Source organism: Rhinichthys klamathensis, unplaced genomic scaffold (genome assembly GCF_029890125.1).
Source record: "Rhinichthys klamathensis goyatoka isolate OS25496 unplaced genomic scaffold, OSU_Roscu_1.1 h1tg000242l_1, whole genome shotgun sequence".
Classification (NCBI taxonomy): domain Eukaryota; kingdom Metazoa; phylum Chordata; class Actinopteri; order Cypriniformes; family Leuciscidae; genus Rhinichthys; species Rhinichthys klamathensis.
Window position 1 is genome coordinate 4,452,346 of NW_026606764.1, and position 11,201 is coordinate 4,463,546.

At 48.7% G+C, this 11,201-nt stretch overlaps 1 pseudogene; it reads right to left on the bottom strand.

Moving 5' to 3' along the window:
- Positions 1–236: 236 nt before the first annotated feature.
- The window catches only part of LOC130100426 (extracellular calcium-sensing receptor-like), a 39,750-nt pseudogene continuing 28,785 nt past the window's right edge, over positions 237–11,201 (bottom strand).

The window sequence follows — 11,201 nt, forward strand, 5'->3', positions numbered from 1 at the left end:
CCTTATTTTATATTTCCTTTTAAATAAAACAATTTGACAAAAATAAACGTATGGAGGTTAACCTGCAAAGGAGGCAAAACATATAAAAGTCAGTATATGACAAATAAATTAATCAACAGTGCTATTTTAAATCAAACAAATGGATGATGATGATGATATGTTTACAGAGGTGAACCCCACAATTATAAAGTAGTGTCAAATCTGAATCCACAATTTTAAACCATAATAATATACAACTATTTATTTTGTGTTTCTCTTCCCATGATGGCATTTTTAGTGTTTCTTTCTGGATGTAAAAGGATGATGAAGCACTTTGGGGCAAAAATGGATACCAGTAATCCAAAACTGGAAGCTAAAAGGGCAAATATCTCCACAGCCACTGCATATTTCCCTGGTGAGCTCACATATGCTGGAACAAATGCAATCCACACAGCACAGACGATCAGCATGCTAAAAGTTATGAACTTTGCTTCATTAAAATTGTCGGGAAGATTTCTCGCCAGGAAGGCTAAAAGGAAGCTTACTGCTGCCAACAGTCCAATGTATGATAGCAGCATCGAAAAACCAGCCACTGAGCCAATAGAACATTCATATACTATTTTAGAGCAGGTGTACTGGTTGTTTTTATGGGGTGTTGGAGAGGCAGTTGATAGCCAGACTGCACATATTACAACCTGGAGGGCTGTCAGGACCAGAATTGTGCATCTTTGTTGAACTGCTCCAAACCATTTCATAGCTTCTTTGCCTTCTGGTCGAGATGACTTGAACACTGCTATTACCACCATAGTCTTGACCAGGATGCTGGAGATGCACAGGGCAAAGCTAATGCCAAACACAGCATGTCTTAACTGACATGTCCACAACTGCGGCCGGCCAATGAACAGTAGCACACACAGGAAACACATTTTCAATGACAACAGCAGCAGGAAGCTGAGCTCTGAATTGTTGGCGCGTACTATGGGAGTGTTTCGGTGATGAGCAAAGATGACCATCACAAGAGCGCAGATGCAGGTGCCAAGCAAGGAAGCAGTGGTCAGAGAGATGCCCAGAGGATCATCAAAGGACAGAAACTCTACTTCTTTGGGGACACACTGATCCTTATCTGGATTGGACCAGAGGGCTGTTTCACAAAACCAAGATAGCGGATTAAGCCGGGATTTTCCAGATATCCTTGCTGAATTAAGCCGGGACTCGGTTTCACGAAAGCAGTAGCACATAAGTTACCATGGCGATTTATTCTGTGCAGCTAGCCTGCTCCAGACCAGGCTAACAGCCAGGCTTAGTCAATCCTGGTGCCTTATCTGTTCAGTCAGCGGTCACGCCGATCAGAAACCAATGTGTTTTGTCAGTTATTTCATTTTGTCATCTATGTGTTCAGCGCAATTTTTATCAGCCTGCAATAAAATACCTCAGATACATATTGGCATTCAGTCAAGTACTATTATTATTGTAACATTATAATGGTAGCCTACCATTATTAACTATAATAATAATTATCCATATGGGCATTGTTACTGTTCAATTGTGTTTTTGAAGACTGCTGTTGTTCTATGTTTGACAGATAGGTCTTTAATAGGCTATTGTATGTGATGAGGGAATTAGAGAAATGGCTGATAAAGAAGCAAAAGTGTTGTCAATCAAGTAGGGGTGTGACGAGACGCTTATCTCACGAGACGAGACGAGACACGAGATTGGGTTCACGAGAACGAGACGAGACGAGATTTTTGCACAATTTTTCAGAAATCCTCAATGACAAAATTCATGACTGGAAAAATAGTATGCAGGTGCATTTTTCAATGTTTTAACTAATAATCTTCTAATGCATGTCATTTCAGGTCTACTTTATGAGTATGAATTATCAAATGCATTGAAAGAAAACAATATTCAAGCACTGTAAAAGGTTTTTATTGACTGGCTTTTCTCCTGTATAATTTCACATTAGTCTCTTCAGACCTTACTGTACATGTAAGAGCTTTCAGATCTTCTGATTGAGGCTGTGTGTGACCTCCTAACTGAACTCCTTTTAACACACATTTAACAGAGAAATAAAAACCGTATAAATAACAAAAATAAATAACTGTTTTCTCTTAGTCTTATTAAGTGCAAACAATAAGTGCGAGTGCAACCATAATCAAAGTTAGCACACAGACTCTTTATAATTGTTGTGAAATTGCGGTTTTATTTTGCACCGGCAGTTATAGGGTTAATGCGGTGAGTTCGGAAAAGGCCGAGAGAAACGAGGCTGTTTGTCTCTACAGTTGTTCTTGCGTTCCGATTATAAGTTCAGAAACGGAGCCTCACTTGTCTGTTGTCCTTTGTACGTTACAGTGCTCTCTCAATATTCGCAGTGCCAACAGAGACCAGAGCCGCAAATAAACAGTCCAGAGATGGGTATTGGGAGACGGATTATTTTATGTATGCAGCCTAATTTGTGCGCAATGCACATCAGGGAGCTTGTGTTTTACTTTCACTTACAAATTCGTGACCGCGCGTATAGGGAGCAGCGGTGCTGAGCGCGCATTCTAAATGATAAGACATTTACCAGACGTTTAGTCTGTTGCGCAACGAATCCTCCGCCATCGTCACGCGATCAGTGAACTGTGATTCGTGCTGCACTGATTGCAACGGCAACTCGTGCTGGATGAGCAGAGCAGACTTTTGCATTAGTTTATAATGGTTTTTATTTTTTTATAAAAACAACAAAACGATAGTTTAGGCGAATGTGAGTGTAGCGGTGAAATATTAATGGGGATATCGCGAGACAGCTTTTTCACTCGACGAGAAATCTCGTCATATTTAGTCTCGCGAGATCTCGTGGCACGAGATCTCGTCACACCCCTACAATCAAGTCAGGCAATATGTCACGACAGACTGACGGAAGCAAGTGCAGTTTAACTCTTTTATTTAAAGGTAGTAACAGTGTGGGAGTCCAACACAGGCAAACAGGTAGGTGGCGCAGGAACTCCGATGGTCAGATGGAAGGTGAAGCAGAGGTGCGGTGAAAGGTGTCCAATGAGCGATAATGTCCAGAAAATCCACAGAACGAGAACCGGAACAAGGAAGGCAAGAGACTGGAACGCGACAGGAACACAGACACACCGGGAAACCACATACAACGATCTGACAGGGAAGATGAGAAAGTGGTGAGTATAAATACACATGATCTGACAAGCTGCAGCTGGTGAGGGGATAATGAGCTGATAGATGATGAACGCTGACGAGCGGAACGCCCATCTAATCAGCGCGCTGACATATAACAACAGAAACACGAGACAAGAAGAAAACGTAGGATTTACCAACCGTGACAGTACCCCCTTCCCTAGGAACGCCTCCTGGCGTTCCCAGACTCCCTTACCTGCCGATTGTAATCATCGATAAGGGAGTGATCCAGGATGTCTCTAGCCCCTACCCAACTTCTCTCCTCCGGACCGTAACCTTCCCAGTCCACCAAGTACTGGAATCCGCGTCCCCTCCGTCTCAAGTCCAGAACACGATTGACCGAATAAGTAGGTTCCCCGTCTACGAGACGCGGCGGGGGGGGGGGGGAACCGGGACTGGCGGATTAATGCGAGCAAAAAATACGGGCTTAATTTTGGAAACATGAAATACGGGATGAATCCTCCTGTACACTGGAGGAAGGTTGAGACGGACTGTCACTGGACTAATGATTTTAGTGACAGAGAACAGGCCAATGAATTTTGGTGCGAGCTTATTCGAAACGGAGCGGAGAGGAATGTCCTTGGTAGAAAGCCACACTTTGGAACCGACGACGTATACGGGAGGCCTCCGCCGGTGGCGATCGGCTTTGGCCTTGGTGCGTGCCCCCACTTGGAGTAGAGTCTCGCGGGCTCTAGTCCAAGTGCGGTGACACCTCTGGACGAAGGCGTGGGTGGAGGGGACCGCAACTTCGGATTCCAGACTAGGAAAAATTGGTGGCTGGTAACCTACGCTACACTCAAATGGTGATAGGCCCGTGGATGACACTGGCAACGTGTTGTGGGCGTACTCCACCATAGACAATTGCTGACTCCAGGAGGAAGGATTCTTGGACACTAAACATCGCAACGTTCTTTCCAAATCTTGGTTGGCTCGCTCAGTTTGACCATTGCTCTGGGGATGGAACCCAGAGGATAGACTGACAGTCGCCCCCAGAAGTCTACAAAACTCTCGCCAAAATTTGGACACAAATTGGGGTCCTCTGTCAGAAACCACGTCTGTCGGGAGGCCATGAAGCCGAAAGACGTGGTCAATGACAACCAACGCTGTCTCCTTGGCTGAAGGTAATTTGGGCAAGGGAATGAAATGGGCCGCCTTCGAGAACCGGTCCACCACGGTCAAAACTACCGTGTGACCCTGGGAGGGTGGGAGGGCGGTGATAAAATCTAGTGCGATATGGGACCAGGGTCTCGAAGGCACCGGCAGCGGTTGGAGTAACCCATCTGGAGGTTGATTGGAAGTCTTACCCGTGGCACAAACTGAGCAAGCCAATACAAAACTGTGAACGTCACAAGCCATGAGAGGCCACCAGAATCGTTGCTTAACCAAAAACATAGTACGATTGACTCCTGGATGACAAGCCACATTGGAACAATGACCCCACTGAATGACGCTGGACCGTAAACTCTCCGGCACAAACAAACGGTTCGGTGGGCAACGAGTCGGAGGCGTTACCCCTTCTAAGGCCTTCTTGACCTTCGATTCGACCTCCCATGTGAGTGTAGAGATGAATAGATTCTCTGGTAAAATGCACTCGGGAGTAGACGGGCGATCGGAACGGTCAAAAATGCGCGATAAAGAATCGGGTTTTATGTTTTTGGAACCCGGGCGATACGAGAGAGTAAAGTCAAAACGTCCGAAAAAAAGAGCCCACCGAGCCTGCCTGGAATTAAGTCTTTTAGCAGTACGAATGTATTCCAGATTCTTGTGGTCGGTCCAGACGATAAAAGGTACCCCTGACCCTTCTAACCAGTGGCGCCACTCCTCCAAAGCTAACTTGACTGCCAACAACTCTCTGTTGCCAATGTCATAATTGCTTTCGGCAGGGGATAAACGATGCGAAAAAAACGCGCAAGGGTGCATCTTGTCGTCTGAAGGAGAGCGCTGGGATAACACTGCACCTACCCCCACCTCTGACGCATCGACCTCCACCACGAACTGACGTGATGGATCAGGGGTTATCAGGATGGGGGCTGAAACTAAGCAACCCTTGAGTTTAGCAAACGCAGCTTCTGCTGCGTCTGACCACCTGAACGTCGTTCTGGGGGAGGTCAAGGCGGTCAGAGGCGCGGCTAGTCGGCTGAAATTGCGAATAAAACGCCGATAAAAATTGGCGAACCCCAGAAACCTTAGTAGGGCCTTACGGGAATCTGGACTTGGCCAATTCACCACAGCCTTAACCTTGTCAGGATCCATGCGCATTCCCTCAACCGAGATGATGTGACCTAGAAAAGGAACAGACTGTGCATGAAAAATGCATTTCTCCGCCTTGACAAAAAGCCCATTCTCTAGCAACCTCTGAAGCACTCGTCGAACGTGTTGCACGTGTTCATGGAGAGACGAAGAAAAAATCAATATGTCATCCAGGTAGACATATATGAACTGGTCGATCATGTCTCGCAACACGTAATTGACAAGTGCTTGGAAGACCGCTGGGGAGTTGGAAAGGCCGAACGGCATAACCAAATATTCAAAGTGCCCCCTAGGGGTGTTAAAAGCGGTCTTCCATTCATCCCCCTCCCTGATGCGGACCAAATGATAAGCATTCCTTAAATCCAGTTTTGTGAAGATAGATGCTCCTTGCAACCTCTCGAAAGCTGAAGACATCAACGGCAAAGGATAAGTATTCTTCACCGTGATGTTGTTCAACCCCCGGTAATCAATACAAGGTCGCAACGATCCATCTTTCTTCCCCACAAAAAAGAACCCCGCCCCCGCTGGAGAAGAGGAAGGCCGGATGAATCCCGTTGCTAGAGAATCAGAAATGTATTTCTCCATGACCTCTCTCTCTGGGACAGAGAGTGAATATAACTTGCCCTTAGGCGGAGACGTACCTGGCAGTAAGTCTATAGCACAGTCATAGGGACGATGCGGAGGAAGAGAATCAGCCCGAGACTTACTGAACACCTCCTTCAGATCCCGATACTCCGTGGGCACGTTTGATAAATCCACTGTCTCCTCCTGTAACACATGAACAGGAACAGACGGACAGGCAGACACAAGACAAGACTTATGACAAAAACTGCTCCATGATGCCACCGATTTGATCTGCCAGTCTATTTTGGGATTGTGACGGATGAGCCATGGGTGACCAAGAACGATGGGTGCTAGTGGAGTGTCCAGAATGTAAAAGGAAATAGTCTCAGAATGATTGCCGGATGTGATGAGTGTGAGGTCTTCGGTGATCAGTGAAATCGTGGGGAGTCTTTGTCCATTGAGGGCGTGAACGTTGATTTGGTGTGAAAGGGGTTTGAGGGGAATTTGATATCTGAGTGCAAATGAGTGATCCATGAAATTACCTTCTGCCCCTGAGTCCAGTAGTGCCCGACAGTCGTGGAGGTGAGTTGACCATCGGAGTCTTACCGGGAGGAAGGTAGATGTAGATGAGGGCTTCTCGGCAGAGATCCCACCCGACAGTAGCCTCATACTTACTGTCGGGCTGGGCCTTTTAACGGACAATTGTACGTGAAATGTCCAGCTCCACCGCAGTAAAGGCAAAGGCCCAGGGATCTCCGCCTCTCCTTCTCCTCCCGGGAAAGCCGGGCTCGACCCACCTGCATGGGCTCGTGATCGTAGACGGGGCTGACCGCGACCCTGCCTCCCGAACGCATTCCCTCGGCACCTCCAGAGGGACGTTCCGGTTGAAAACGTCTGGTGCCTCGTGATAGACGATTTTCCACTCTTAGTGCCAGCGCGATCAGATCATTAAGTCCGGTAGGCAGGTCCATGGCGTAAATCTCTCTTTGGACGCGGTCAGCCAGCCCATGCAGGAACATGTCCCACTGCGCCTCCTCGTTCCATTGGCTCTCAGCTGCCAGGGTGCGAAATTCGATCGAGAATTCTGATACAGATCTTTCTCCTTGTCGTAGTTCGGCCAGCACCCTGGCAGCTTCTCTCCCCGTCGCGGCCCGGTCGAAAACCCGCCGCATCTATTCGGAGAGCCGCTGGAACGAGGAACAGCAGTCGTCTTGGTTAGCCCACACCGCCGTTCCCCATAGCGCCGCTTTCCCCGTCAGAAGCGTCAGAACAAATGCGACCTTGGTCTGCTCCTCCTGAAAGGTTCTAGGTTGGAGAGAAAAGTGCATATCACATCTGGTTAAGAACGCACGACAGTAATTGGGTTCACCTGCATATGGCTCAGGGACTGGTAGACGAGGCTCTGACGGGGATGGGTCCGCTGGTGGTGGTGGGGGAATTGGCGGTGCGGGTGGCGCAGCGGGCACGCGAAGCTGTTGAATCTGTTGGGTGAGCCCGGACACCTGCGCCACTAAAGCCTGAACAGCACGAGCCGTATCATTGATATTCTTTTCCTGGATGTCCATTCTTTGACTGCTGTTACTCAGAAACGCCTCTAGTGATGAGGAAGGGTCTCCTGCTGCTTCCATGTTTGATGGTCAGATCGTTATGTCACGACTAGGGTTGGGTATCGTTTGGGTTTTATCCGATTCCAGTACCTACTCGGTATTTTTTAAACGGTTCCGGTGCTTAAACGGTTCTTAAATCGGTACTTAAGAAAATGAAACCGCACACACTTTATCAAAAAATAATACCCTTTAATTTACAGGGCCAAACTGGACACAATATTAACTTAAATCTTTAAACAATATAAATACAAGTAACATATGGTAATAATAAAACCAATATAAAATAAAAATTCATATTTACATAATATCAAATGAAACAATATTGTATCAAACAATGTAATAATACTGGAGATTAATAGAGATTACTAGCAGGCAGAGCTGCCAACTCTCACGCATTGACCGTGAGACTCACGCAAATGACCCTTTTCACACAGAAAAATCGCGGACAAAGAGGACACTGACAGACAATACAGAGAAGGTTACTTTTGATATGGAACAAATCCACAGCTGTCAGATTCTGTCAATATTTTTACGAGATTCACACAATAAATAACGTTTTGGCTCTTTGAAATGTGACAGATCGCTGTAGCGCGTCAGTTCAAACGGCACGTGATACAGCAGCCTACAAATACAAATCCACTGCTTCTTAGCTACGCAGCGTTGAGTGAACCTATGAAAGAGAACATCTCTGGTTGGTGTAACATATCTCTCAATAGGGAACGGGACGCAGCCAAGCTCCTCGCGCTGCCGACCAGCTTCCTTTTTCGGCAGAGAAATCTGAGGAGCAGATGGCGCGCGCGCGACAGCATAGTATGACGACGTAAGTGCGTCGATGCGGCGCCATCAGCCAATGAATTGGCTTGATTCTATATGGGATTCAGACTATCGGCACACCCAGAGGGCGTTCTGACACGTAATTTTACACGTGAAATGCAGCCAAACCTTGCGAGAAAGAGCGCGCATGCGAGACAGAAGAAACTGTGCTCCAAACTGTGTAGCACACGCAAGGCGGAGAGAGAGAGAGCGAGAGACCTTGTGTGTGTGTGTGTGCGCGTGTGTGCCTAATGAAGTTAGGCACCGAAATCAGGCACCGAAATTTTCTTTCTTATTCGGTCTGGTTACTACCGTTTACGTCGGAACCGGTTCCCTATTGGCACCGAGTTTCGGTACCCAACCCTAGTCACGACAGACTGACGGAAGCAAGTGCAGTTTAACTCTTTTATTTAAAGGTAGTAACAGTGTGGGAGTCCAACACAGGCAAACAGGTAGGTGGCGCAGGAACTCCGATGGTCAGATGGAAGGTGAAGCAGAGGTGCGGTGAAAGGTGTCCAATGAGCGATAATGTCCAGAAAATCCACAGAACGAGAACCGGAACAAGGAAGGCAAGAGACTGGAACGCGACAGGAACACAGACACACCGGGAAACCACATACAACGATCTGACAGGGAAGATGAGAAAGTGGTGAGTATAAATACACATGATCTGACAAGCTGCAGCTGGTGAGGGGATAATTGTCACGGATCACACACAAAAGAGAGAGATCCAAGTGCAGTTAATTTATTGGGGTAATCCGTACTCACAATCAGTTCAGGCAAATGGTCAAAATCCAATAAATCAATCCAAGAACATAAAACACGAACAAGAACAGGCAGCAAACAGGAACAGAAGTGTGACGACATTAAACAAGGACTCCGTAATGAACACTAACACAGACAGGGAATATATACACACAGACCTAACAAGGTGACGGGAAACAGCTGAGTGCAATGAACTGATGAGTGACAGACAGAATGCTGGGAAATGAAGTCAAACGTGAAAGACACCGTGAGAACGAGGACCTCAAGTGACAACACAGGGAAACATAACACAACACTGTGACATAACCCCCTCTCTACGGAGCGGCTACCAGACGCTCCAAGACTAAACACAAACAAAACAAGAGTTCAGGTGGGGGGTGGAATGGTGGAGGATCAGGGGGAGGGAAGGTGGGCCAGGTCCATGAAGGGAGACAGGAACCAGGGGTGAGGGTTTAACCGGGGACCAGGGCAAAACAAAAAGTCTACCGGTCATCCAGGGGGAAACACAAAGTCCATCGGGCGGCCAGGGCGAGACGCAAAGTTCATCGGGCGGCCAGGGCGAAGAAGACCCCTCGGGCGGCCAGTGCGGTGACGACCCCTCGGGCGGCCAGGGCGGTGACGACCCCTCGGGCGGCCAGGGCGGTGAAGACCCCTCGGGCGGCCAGGGCGGTGAAGACCCCTCGGGCGGCCAGGGCGGTGAAGACCCCTCGGGCGGCCAGGGCGGTGAAGTCCCCTCGGGCGGCCAGGGCGGTGAAGTCCCCTCGGGCGGCCAGGGCGGTGAAGTCCCCTCGGGCGGCCAGGGCGGTGAAGACCCCTCGGGCGGCCAGGGCGGTGAAGACCCCTCGGGCGGCCAGGGCTCAGGAACAGACACCGACCCAGCGGCGGCCATCTTGTCTAGGGACACTGGAACAGACTCAGAAACCGGCTCCGGCACAGGCTCTGGCTCAGGCACAGGAACCAGGGCGAGCAGCTCGGGCGGGGCCGGCAGGGCGAGCAGCTCGGGCGGGGCCGGCAGATCAGGTTGCTCAGGGACGACCTCCGTGACGTGAACAGTCTCTGGATCGGCAGACGTGACGTGAACAGCCTCTGGATCGGCAGACGTGACGTGAACAGTCTCTGGATCGGCAGACGTGACGTGAACAGTCTCTGGATCGGCAGACGTGACGTGAACAGTCTCTGGATCGGCAGACGTGACGTGAACAGTCTCTGGATCGGCAGACGTGACGTGAACAGTCTCTGGATCGGCAGACGTGACGTGAACAGTCTCTGGATCGGCAGACGTGACGTGAACAGTCTCTGGATCGGCAGACGTGACCTTCTTCCTCCTTCTCCGCCTACGATGGCAAGACGGTAGCATCGAGCCCACCGCCTCAGGGGAAGTTCCACTCACCGGCTCAGGTGTGTCGGTCATCTTCTCAGGAGACCCAGACGTGACTGCTGTATCCCACTGACTTCGATGCTCAAGGTATCTGGTAAAACCCCAAAAATCCAAGACTTCCAGACCCTTTATCTCCCACCCCGGCAATGGGTCATCAAGACAGGTATTAAAAATTTCTTTTAATGCTGCCTCATTGTATCCCATTCCCCTCGAGAGCGTCCAAAATGACTGAGCTATGCAACCCACCGGCAGGCCCTGCTGACGAAAGCTCATCAAGTTTTGGACACGCCCCATCCTCTCTTTCTCCGTGGTAGGAGGGAGGATACGGAACCCCATCATGCTGGATCTCTTAGGTGACGGAGTCCTTCTGTCACGGATCACACACAAAAGAGAGAGATCCAAGTGCAGTTAATTTATTGGGGTAATCCGTACTCACAATCAGTTCAGGCAAATGGTCAAAATCCAATAAATCAATCCAAGAACATAAAACACGAACAAGAACAGGCAGCAAACAGGAACAGAAGTGTGACGACATTAAACAAGGACTCCGTAATGAACACTAACACAGACAGGGAATATATACACACAGACCTAACAAGGTGACGGGAAACAGCTGAGTGCAATGAACTGATGAGTGACAGACAGAATGCTGGGAAATGAAGTCA